Below are 11,811 nucleotides of genomic sequence, written 5' to 3' on the forward strand. Positions count from 1 at the left end.
CTCCCATCAGCCCATCAGGGAGCATGGTCAGTGGTCAGGGATGATGGGAGTTGTAGTCCAGCAACAGCTAGAAGGTCACATGTTCGGGAATATAGGACGCTGCCTTGTAGAGCCAGAACACTGGTCCATCCAGGCTCCAGCCCAGAATGGTTGGCAATGGCTGCCCAGGATGTCAGTCAGGGACTCTTTCCCAGCCCTATACTTTGAGATGGTGGAAATTGAACATGGGGTGCTTTGCATGAAAATCATGGGCTTTACGACTGAGCTATGGATCTCTCACTCAGCAGCATGCATGCACACATATATCTCAAGCTTAATATTTCAAAAGTCCTTGGAAAGGACATGTCACTGATTCCCTTGAGAGCTTTGTACTTGTTTGCACTTACGATCATATTAGTGTTTCCGTCTTGGATGCTGCCAACCCCAGGGTTCTGTGAATAAATAGAATTCTGCTTCCAATAATATCCATGACTAGGTGCCTATAGTTTTGTGTCAGTGCAAAATTAGATACTAGGAGGCCAAGCTTCTCATAACCTGGATAATTGAGGCTGGATTACTCTGATTAATTGGAAGCACTGGAACAGTCCTGTGGAATCAGGTCTTTTTCTATCATGGCACTCGATTATTCATGGCTTTTTATTTATTTTGATCTTTTAGAAAAAGTGGTATGGAGTTGCCACTTATGGAATAATATTAGGCTATCCCATAAACTTTGTACACAGACAGGCTATCATGTTGTTTCTGTGGCCAATTAACTCTTTGTGGCAAATAATATAATAAGAGCTGCTGAATGGGCTGTGAGACAAATCAGGAAGCCCCAGGTTTTAACAGTGAATTTGCTGGGTGGTATTAAGGAAAGCTCTTATTCTAACACCCAGCTCCACATCTTTGAAATGGGTATAACAGTGTCCTGCCCTTCAGAGTTGTTCTAAGAATTGTAACAAGATAATGTGTGATTTGAACACTCAAAAGAAGGGAACAAGAAATTCCAGTTAAAACCCAACTCATAATCAATGATTAAATGACCATGTGTGACAGCATGACATTAATGAAGGCACATAAATAAATAAAACTCTCCCTCTCAATTTGAAACAGTCACTTGCCTCGCCCTCGGTACTTGTTCTCATGACAATTGTCTCATGAGCATCAGTCCACACCCTTGTAGAACTTGGGTAGGCAAACTAAGACCCGGGGGCCAGATCTGGTCCAATCGCCTTCTAAATCTGGCCCATGGACGGTCTGGGAATCAGCGTGTTTTTACATGAGTAGAATGTGTGCTTTTATTTAAAATGCATCTCTGAGTTATTTGTGGGGCATAAGAATTCACACACACCCCTCAAAATATAGTCTGCCCCCCCAAGGTCTGAGGGACAGTGGACCAGCCCCCTGCTGAAAAAGTTTGTTGACCCTTGTTGTAGAAGGTAAGCCTCCTAGGCATGGAGATTCTATGTGGATTCGAGAACTGTAGCAACATTCCACTGAATGAATAGAAAACCTCACGCCCAAGAAGTGTGGGTGTGTTTGAAGTTCTGGCTATTGCCACAATGTATTTTCTTAGCCACAGAAATAACTAGGAATTCATCATTCTTTCCCCTTTGGGGCACTAATGTGTTTTATTAATGGACTTGTTGGATGTTCCCCATTTGGAACACTGATGTGTGGTAAAAGGCGATCACAGATAATGTGACAATGTAGAGCCAAATTAGAGAAGGCACAGGCATCTCGACCACGTTTAATAACCTTTTAGGCTCATACAGAAGTACCTGCTTAATATTTAAACAAAGGTTATTTCAAAATGGAAAAGCAAACGCCAAATTGCAGCACAACAATCGATTGGACTCTAAAATCAACATCAGACAATGTAGCATAAAAAAATGTTTTTATTTTCGTTTGGTTTAAGAAACACGACTTTGGGTTTCTATATACACTATGTAAAGCAGGCATGTCCAACAGGTAGATCATGATCTACCAGTAGATCACAGGACATCTGCAGTAGATCACTGGTAGATCTTTGGCTCCCCCCAATGAAGCTGGAACAACTGTGGCTCCCCTAAAAAAAGCTCTATATTTTACCTCCTCCCTGAAAAAACTCAACAACTTTGACCCAAGCCCCCCAAAATGGGCCTTCCTCCTTCCTAAAAAAAAGCTCAACAACTTTCACCTGAACCCCCCAAAAGGGGGTAGATCACTGCCAGTTTTTAACTCTGTGAGTAGATCGCAGTCTCTTGGGAGTTGGCCACCCCTGATGTAAAGGATGCATTCAAAATCACATTGGGGCACAATAGGGCATTTTCCAAATGTGAGCATAATTTTCATAAATATTTAAAACCCACTCTGGAGATTTCCGAGACTGAAACTGCATTAGGGAAGCAGTTGCGTTTATCTTTCCCCTGTTTCATTTTAAACGAAAAGCCGGCTCAGGAGGCTGCACTATTGAGTGGTCCAACTGCGGAAAGAAAGGGACTGCTTACAGGCATGTCCAAAGTCCGTTTCGGGGGCCTAACCTGGCCCTCTGGTTTGGACACCGCTCCTTTCCCTTATGCCATTTTCCTGGTTGAGATTGGCCATCCCAACCTGCCTTTCCTTCTGGAAAGCAGGAAAATGCAGGTACTGAGATATTTTCCACTATAGGTACAAAAGGCAGAGTGAGATGGTTAACTTGGGCCACAGGTCCTGAGGGGCAGTAGCAGCTTCCCTGTGGCTGTGGGCATCTGAAGTATTCAACCAACTCTCTCTGTTGGAAGAATGTGCCGCACCAGCTTGGTCCAAGCTCCCTAAACTAGCATGATGTTCCAGGTAAGCGCAGCATGCAATCCTGTCACCAGTATCGGAGTAAGATTCAGCTCTCCATGCAGTCAGCTTCTGTACATGGAATGGGGAGGGTTGTCAACTTGACCTCAGGCAGCCATGCATGCAGCCAGTGTTACAAATAATTTACTCCCCTAGGAAAGAAGAAAAGTATCAGCAGTAACATTAACAATATTTACCATTCTTTACACAAACCAGTTCAATCCTATGCAAACATGTCAGTTTAAGAGGATTGTTGGCCACAATGTTTAATACGCAGTAGTAGACTTCTTGCAGGCTTTTGTTACATGTACTAAATATATTTGAGCTAGGCTGCAATCCAGTGCAGAATTAAACAAGAAAGAGAATTGCCCCCAAGTGGCATTTACACTCAGCAGCTGCCCACAGATGGAACTGATGTGCCATCGTAGCAAGATGCATAGACCATCTTACTTTGGTTAAACAATACTTAACAAGTGAATGTGGCACTGAAAAATCAAGGCTTGCTTGATTCCGAGCATGTCCACACAACACATTTAATCCAATTCAAGGCCTGTTGAACTATTGCTATGGCTCCTTAGGAAGGAAGGAACCCTAAAGGAACCCTAAAAATGATACTTCTGTGGTGGTTCTTTGATATGCACCAAAAGGGCAAAGGGACCAGGAAGTATTAAGGTTCAGCAGTTGGGATTTGAAGCTGAGTTCCCCCGGCTGCAGAGTGGGACCTTAACATGGGCGTAGCTAGGATTTGTGTTAGAGGGGGCAGACTTTGTTTTTTGGGGGGGCAGATCCTCTGATTTGTATTGGTTTTGATTGATTTAGGGGGTCAGCTTCCCCTCCCCTGATCCCCTTGGCTATGCCCATGGACCCTAACCATTGTAGAACACTGCCTCGTTTGATTTCAAAGGTGTGTTTTTTTAACATGGTCTCTGTGGACAGCTTATACTGAAGCAGGACAGATCTGTAACGGGTAACGTCACCTTGTTGAATTTGTAGCAGCTGGAACAGATTCATTTCTTCTGGGGAACATTGTATCTCCTGTATTGAAACAATCCAATTGGTTAAACAAGAAATCTTGGACTGAGCATATCTCATTACACAATCTTATTTGTCTACGTCAGTCGTGGAATTAATCTTGAGTAGGGTTCGCAGTACGATAGAATACATTGTTCATGGATATAACTGGAGGACAGAAGTGATCTTGGAGATTGTGCCACTCCATTCTGAGTCCTTTGTCTTTAGGAGCAAATGCACAGCTGATTATTCTGTGTGTTTGCTTCCTAGCAAGGGTGAGGCCTAAGCATATGCATTATTTATTCAATTGCCCTGAATTCTGCAAAAAAGAAAAAAGAAAAGTTCATAAAATGGACCAGAAAGATGTGATTGCTTTCCAGAAATTACAACAGTCTTCAGTCCCTTAGATCAATATTGTTGCAAGTAGAATATTATTTTAAGTGGGGAAAGCAATACTGAAGGAAATAGTAGGGCAATAGTTGTGTGTGGGGGAGAGAGCAGTGTGATAATATATGTAAAGACAACCTTACAACTTCAAATAACTGTATATTCCTCACATCCTTTTTTAAAGAAATGAGACCACTTGTTTTGGCGAAACCTTATCTTTCTTAGGAGGTACATCTATGTGAAAAACATGTCAAGGACATATTGTGATTGTGCAAAAGTAATGGCTGTTTTTGAAACCTATTCAGCCCATGATTGGGTTTACCATAAAAGATCATTATTAAAAAACATAAAATGATAAGCCTCTATAAATAACAAAGCAAAACTGATTTATTGAAATATTTATAGGCTGTGCTTTCATAAAAATACAGTAAGGCGGCATAGAGCTGTAATTCTATACTTCTGCAGTTCCCTCACAGTCCAGTAGCCATTTTTATGCTATGAAACGAATATTTTTCTATTTAACCCATTTATGTGAATAAGCAGGATCTCCAGAAGCTGGATGTCATAGGAATATGATGGGATGAGGCACAAATCTGTTCCCAAGTAGAAACAGCTTTGAATTTTGATGCCTATAACCAATTAAAGGATTTGCATTTTGATCCAAAGTATGGCTAAGCTGCCCATTTGGAAGTGCATCAAGTTCTTTCAAGAGATATCTAGCATTATGTAATGTTACCACAAGCTTGATATGACTATTCATTCTACTGTCATGCATTTGCTAACAACAACAACAACAATGTTGGTGGTCTGGTTGAATGGGTATTCATAATTCTTTCCTTCCCTTCTTTATCATTGATCACAATACCTCTGCCTGATGAATTTTTTGTAAAACAGATATGTACCTTCCCACATTTTTTTATCCCTGCAAACCAGCCACATTTGTGCTCAGATAAGGGGGGAATTTGTGCTCAGATAAGGGGGGATGAGTCCTGGCAGTCAAGTCCACAAATGAAACACATGACATCTCATATTTTCTTCTGTGGGAACTTCTGGACTTCCTGTTTTGCACTACAGATATAAACAAGGGACAAGGGACTCTTGTTGGACGAATGATAAAGCTCCCTTTTAAGGTGAGATCTCTACTGTACCATGTGTCAAAGGCAGCTGGGCGAGGGGTAAACTGGGTTCCCATGGGCAAAAATCTTGAACAAAATCTTGCCTGCCTTCATTAGTTGGGAAAGTGTCATATTTGGAAGTAAAGGCTTGTTTCTCTTTGTTCATGACTTACATTTGTGTATTTCCAATGCAGTGTTCATATCATGTATTAAGTAGAATTCTCTACTCCAGTTGTAATGAAAACTGCTTCACAGAGAAATCAGAAAAGGTCTCACCTCTAAATTTACATCCTTTATCTTAATGAAACATACACTGCCCCATGGCCTGCACTTCATTTCAGCCATCTTTTCCGAAAGTGACTGATCACTCAGTGATAAGGCAAAATACAACCTGCTCAAAACAGATCACAAAATGTACATGCAAAACAGCAAGCTTGAAATCACCCCCAAGCAGTAAAGCCTTAGTGAAAGTTTCTGCCTCACATGCTCATTAATCCCAAGAGTTTGTAGTTTCGAAGTGACACACTGCCTATGAATTTAGCTTTTCAGGTGAATCTTTTCAGCAATAGCTTTTAGAGAGCAAGGTGGCTTTAAAGACTAAAGCAGGCTTTGTGAGCACATTCAGCATAGCCCTCTGTAAGTAACGAAACAAAGTATACTCACTGATGGCTTACTGAGGCTGAATTCACTTTACTTCTAAGTGCCCGACTAGAAGGGACCCAGGTGGTGCTGTGGGTTAAACCACAGAGCCTAGGGCTTGCTGATCAGAAGGTCGGCGGTTCGAATCCCTGCAACGGGGTGAGCTCCCCTTCCTCGGTCCCAGCTCCTGCCCACCTAGCAGTTCGAAAGCACATCAAAGTGCAAGTAGATAAATAGGGATCGCTCCGGCAGGAAGGTAAACAGCATTTCCGTGTGCTGCTCTGGTTCGCCAGAAGCAGCTTTGTCATGCTGCCCACATGACCCAGAAGCTGTCTGCGGACAAACACCAGCTCCCTTGGCCTATAGAGCGAGATGAGCGCCGCAACCCCAGAATCGGACACGACTGGACCTGATGGTCAGGGGCCCCTTTACCTTTTATAAGGTGGAATAAGCAGAAATGGTCTGCACAGCTCGTAATCTCTCCAAGCTGAGTGTGCCCTCCAGCAGACCTGCTGGCTGCTTGACAACTTACCCCATGCTGTTTAGGCAATTCAAGACAAGCAGTAAAAACAGGTGGTTCATCATATTGCTGACGATGGCTGCAGGCTGCACAATCACTTTTGTGCATGCAGGCCTGAGGCAGGAAAGCTCAGGTCTTCAAAAGCTCTGGGTCTTTCCACGCTTGCCATTTAAAGTGGCATAATCACTGATTGATCTGACATTTGTAAGAGTGGGTTTGAGGCTGATTGTGGGCACCTTCGGTCACACGTTGCTGCTATTAGAGAGAGAGTAAGGTTTTAATTCCCACACTAACAGTGGGTTGTGCCTGAATTGAAAAAAGTCCCATGGTTATAGTCACACCCTCAATGTTCCTTCAGCCAGTAAATGTCAGAGTTAAGTGCATGTGTACGGGGAGAGTCCATATAGGACCCTGACCATTAGGTCCAGTTGTGACCGACTCTGGGGTTGCGCGCTCATCTCTCATTATTGGCCGAGGGAGCCAGTGTACAGCTTCCAGGTCATGTGGCCAGCATGACAAAGCCGCTTCTGGCGAACCAGAGCAGCACATGGAAACGCCGTTTGCCTTCCCGCTGTAGCGGTTCCTATTTATCTACTTGCATTTTGACGTGCTTTCAAACTGCTAGGTTGGCAGGAGCTGGGACCAAGCAATGGGAGCTCACCCCATCACAGGGATTCGAACCGCCGACCTTCTGATCAGCAAGCCCTAGGCTCAGTGGTTTAACCCATAGCGCCACCTGGGTACACACACACACACACATACACATACAGAGAGAGTATTCCAGAAATCTCACCTTGTGGATTTATAGGAGGTAAGAAGAGGTTAGCTGTAGTTCTCATCCCAGAACACCCATTGCAATCAGGCATTTTCTTCTCAGACACTGTCATGCGGGGATTAGTTGCGGGGGGGGGGGGGAGAAGAGAGCCAGTGTGGTGTAGTGGTTAAGAGCGGTAGACTCATAATCTGGGGAACCGGGTTCGCGTCCCCGCTCCTCCACATGCAGCTGCTGGGTGACCTTGGGCTAGTCACACTTCTCTGAAGTCTCTCAGCCCCACCCAACTCACAGGGAGTCTGTTGTGGGGGAGGAGGGGAAAGGAGATAGTTAGCCGCTTTGAGACTCCTTCGGGTAGTGACAAAGCGGGATATCAAATCCAAACTCCTCCTCCTCCCCCTCCTCCTCCTCCTCCTCCTCCTCCTCCTCCTCTTCTTCTTCTTCTTCTGACCACAGTAATTCTTGCAGGATGCAATTGCTGAGACGATAAATTTATTGACTCTAATGTAATTCAAGAATACTACATATTAATTAAAAGAAATCGAAAGGAATGACGCTGCATGTTTAGGTAACTACTGATGCCAACTTAACCTCTGGAATGTATCTCCTGAAATCTCCATGAAGCCTTATGGAGGTTTCATTTTGTCTGATGATCTTGCAGGTCAACAAGTCAGAGGCCCAATCACCTTCTAAATCTGGCCTGTGGACGGTCCGGGAATCAGCATGTTTTTACATGAGTAGAATGTGTCCATTTATTTAAAATGCATTGCTGGGTTATTTGTTCTCCCCCCCCCCCAAAAAAAATGTCTGGCCCCCTACAAGGTCTGAGGGACAGTGGACCGGCCCCCTGCTGAAAACATTTGTTGACCCCTGAAACTGTCCCACTAAGCTGTAAATTAGGATTTGCTAAGTTTTCTCCGCACATCTAAATGGTAATATATAGTGTTCATAATTTCCACAAAATTGATGCAGAGCAAAGAGGTCATTGCCCAATCAATTTATAAACCTATCAAATTGGTTGGTCCACAGGTATTGCCCACCTGTGGGTTTTGGAGTTCATTACAACCTGTTATCAACAGAGGTCACTGCTGCACTTTGAGAGTATACTAAAAAACATTCCATTACAAACAGATGGAATGAGAATCATTACACACAGAGAGAAAGAGAGAGAGAAGCAATTGGAAATTGGAATGGTTTTGTTTGAAAGCTCAGGATTTGGGGGTTTATAGGTGGAGGAGATTACAGAGTGCAAAAAGCGGCACATTTTCCTATCCCTGCATTTAGCCTCCAGAGAGTGGACTCTATGGGTGGAATCCATAGGAGTGGAATCTATAGGAAGGGATAGTGTAGGAAGAGAGAAAACGTCTATGTGATTCCCCCCCCCCAGTGACACGTTCAATTTAATTTCAGTGATGCATGGTTCCTATTAGGAACTTTAAGCGCTCCTGCCTGCTATTTCTTCTGTGTATGCAGAGAGAAAGCATCTGAGAGCAAGGCAAACCCCTAGACGATCATCTGTCTTTCTGGCAAGGAATAAACATCACATTAGATTTTGCGGGAGGCAGGCATATGAAACGCATCAGTCAGAGTGTTATCTCATTTTGAAGCTAAGGATGAATGGGGGGGGGGATTACTTTCATTACATTTTTAATGAAGGAATGACTCAGACTTGGATTCAAACATTTAAAAGTTGAGGGTGAACTATGAATTGGTACTGGTGTCGAGAAAATTGTCTTATTTGTGATGAATAGGAAGGAGATGAATTACAGTAGATATTGATAAATAATAGAATAATCCAAGGGTTGGTAAACTTTTTCAGCAGGGGGCCAGTCCACTGTCCCTCAGACCTTGTGGGGGGGGCTAGACTATATTTTTTTTTGGAGGGGGGAAGGAACGAATTCCTATGCACACTGAATTTTAAATAAAAGGACACAGCATGCAAGAGCACCAGGCAGGCCCCACAAATAACCCAGAGATGCATTTTAAATAAAAGGACACAGCACACAAGAGCACCAGGTAGGCCCCACAAATAACCCAGAGATGGATTTTACATAAAAGGACACATTCTACTCAGGTAAGCTACCCCCCGACTCTCCCTTCCCTTCTTCACAGCACAGGACAAGCCCCGGTGACTGCTTAGCTGTGTCTTGTGAGCGGCAGAGGCTGGCAGCAGCGGGACGATGAGAGGCACGCACGAAAGGGCTCCAGAGAGGGGCTGGCAGCAACAAAGCCCGAATTGAGCCTGCTTAAAATGGCGGCCGCTTGAGCGATCATGTTGCTGCTGCTGGCACCAGCAAAGCCCAGCCCCCTTCCTCTCGGCTCTAGGCAGGGTGGGGAGAAGCCAGGAGGAGGAGCCGCCAAACGTGCGCACTGGCGATCCACGCGGCAATTCCCGGACCGTCCGTGGGCCAGATCCAGAAGCCAACTGGGCCGGATCCAGCCCCCGGGCCTTAGTTTGCAGACCCATGGAATAATCATACTGCAGGATGGTTATACATTTCAGCTCCCTGCCATAATTTAAGGGTCTTTACACACAAGAGCAAAATTTGTAGGAGGGTTTTTTTTTTTGGTACAAGTTAGAAATAAGAGAGCAGGTAGGTCCACCATCACTATGATCCACATGTGTTCACTCAACCCAAGTCGGTTGTTAGCACCAGTCACAAAATGTACATTTTGGTAAACCCCAAAGAACCATAGCCTTGCTGTTCAGAGGCTAACGAATTGAATCATCGTTTAAAAAGAAATAGATGCTGGTACTCTTTAAAATAGCCTGACGTCCACCACCACCACCCCTGAAAGTGAATAGGCAGGCACTTCTAGAATACACGCCTAAAGAGGGAGAGTGTTGCCAGAAGGAGGAGTATCTTCTTCTCTGGTTTATCTCCATTGAAAATATGGCACTAAGGACAGGGCCTTCTTAGTGGTGACACCACAACTATGGAACATGCTCCTAGGTCAGACCTCTCAGGTTCCATTTCTTCCTGTTTTCAGATGGTCTTTAAAGACATTGATGACAGGCATCACATCAATAACTTGTTTTATGCTGCTTTTGACTGCTTTTGCACATTGCTACTGCTGTAATTTTAAAATAAAAATAAAAAAATTGTTTTAAATATTTGTATTTCATAATTCTATTGTGTACTGCGTTTCTTTTCATTTCCCCTGTATTAGAGTTTCTGCTGGGTGGTGGCTGTTTGCACGACATATATGGTGGTGCATGGTATCTCAGTTAATCACAGATAAGAGTAGACACCTTTCTTAAAATTCAAAGGAAATCCATTACCTCAAATGTACTTTGACTCATTTGATTACTTTGACTCACTAGCTCTCCAAACATGCAGCATGCAAGAAAGGCCATTAATATATAAACAGTATTATTTCAGCCAACTGATCATTTAAAAGTGCCACCTTCCTCTCTAGATCTACAGTACAAATAATAGGAGGACCCTGTTCTGCCACATTAGCAGGTTGGAAAGGGTTGTTTTTTTTCTACTCCAAGCTAAAATTCCAATGTAAAATGTCCAAAACCTGCAGTGCAGGTGACAATGAAGACTTCTGTTTAAATTCTGCAATGAAAAGTGAACCAGGGATATAATTTTACCCACTTGTTTTGCACCAGAAGAAGAGTATTTAGGTTTGTTTCCCTGGTTCAGGTTTCGTTTGAAAAATCCAGGGACATTTTTATTATTATTATTCCAACACTTTAACATGGGTTAGAACAAGGAGAACCCAAGTGACAAAAATCAACAGATTTCTCAGTTGTTGTTGTTGTTGTTTTGTCCCAGGCTATTTTTCATTTTCGAAAAGAAAACTCTGGGTACTTAAAACCTATATAACTTAGATCCATTTTTTGTTGGGATGAAATTACCAGAACAAAATGATCTATCATTCTTTCTAACAGTGGAACTCACCTAGCTGGACTGTAGTGGTGTCAGAAAGCTTGAGGGAAACCCAAAGCTTTCAGAACTACCAAAATATATACTTAGGAAACGAAAACCTAATGGGAAAAACCTTCACAAACCGAAACAGGCAAAGAAGAACTGAATGGCCACACAAGGCTGAGTTGGGTGGAAAGCAGGAGGCATGGTATGTGTTATCCTGAAAGTGGCCATGACTGACTAGCTGGAACCCTGAACAGGACCACTCCACACTGCAACATTTTGTTGTGGTAGTACCTCCACTTCTCAACACCTGATAGATATTAAATATATATATAAACTAGATACCGGAGTCATACAACAGAGAAATACCATTGCTTGTTTAGTGCCTGATTTTGAATATCTATAGGTTTCTGGCTGACTGTTGTTGGAAGAAGAATGAAGGGTTAATAACATAGACCTGCTGGTTAAGACCTCCTTGTCCAGCATCCTATTATCGCAGTGGCCGGGACACAGGTGACGCTGTGGTCTAAACCATTGAGCCTCTTGAGCTTGCTGATTGGAAGGTCGGCAGTTCGAATCCCTGTGACAGGGTGAGCTCCCGTTGCTCTGCCCCAGCTCCTGCCAGGCTAGCAGTTCAAAAGCACGCCAGTGCAAGTAGATAAATAGGTACCACTGTGGCGGGAAGGTAAATGGTGT

This window comes from Zootoca vivipara, chromosome 4 (assembly GCF_963506605.1).
Source record: "Zootoca vivipara chromosome 4, rZooViv1.1, whole genome shotgun sequence".
Classification (NCBI taxonomy): domain Eukaryota; kingdom Metazoa; phylum Chordata; class Lepidosauria; order Squamata; family Lacertidae; genus Zootoca; species Zootoca vivipara.